We start from the raw sequence: 677 nt of genomic DNA, 5'->3' as shown, positions 1-677 counted from the left end.
CGCCTTCTGATTACCACTTGTTCAGATCGATGCAGCACGGCTTGAGTGGTACACGCTTCCGAAATGTTGAAGAAGTGCAAGAATGGGTGGACGAATGAATTGCTTCAAAACCAACATCGTTTTATCGAGATGGTATCGCCCAGTTGCCAGAAAGATGGCAAAAAAGTTGTAGAAAGTAATGGAAAATACTTTCATTAAAATAATTTGTACACATTTTTTCCAATAAATGCTTTTTCTCAGTATTTTTCGGGCGGAAACTAAGTTAAGGTCCTAATAAAAACGGCCTTTTCGATATCAAATAATCTAAAGAACTTTATAAAAACCGGAAAAGATTCTCTAGATTTTGTCACACAGTGATGTAGTATATAAGATCTCGTGCATGGACTGTGACGCCTCATATGTAGGGCAAACAAAAAGACAGATAAAAACTAGAAACCATGAACACATGTCAGACATTAAAAAAACTAACGGCTCTCCCTCGGTGATTTCAATCCACAGGGAAAAGGATAATCATAGGTTTGACTGGGACAACGTCCAAATATTGGACAATGAGAAACAGTACCAAAAAAGACTAACATCAGAGATGATCCATATCATTAAACAAAAGAATGGATTAAATAAACAAAGTGACACAGAGTTCCTTTCAGATACATATCTTCCGATTCTTAACAGATTAA

Source organism: Wasmannia auropunctata, unplaced genomic scaffold, assembly GCF_000956235.1.
Source record: "Wasmannia auropunctata unplaced genomic scaffold, wasmannia.A_1.0 LD336076.1, whole genome shotgun sequence".
NCBI classification, from domain to species: domain Eukaryota; kingdom Metazoa; phylum Arthropoda; class Insecta; order Hymenoptera; family Formicidae; genus Wasmannia; species Wasmannia auropunctata.
Note: the sequence above shows the minus strand (reverse complement) of the source record.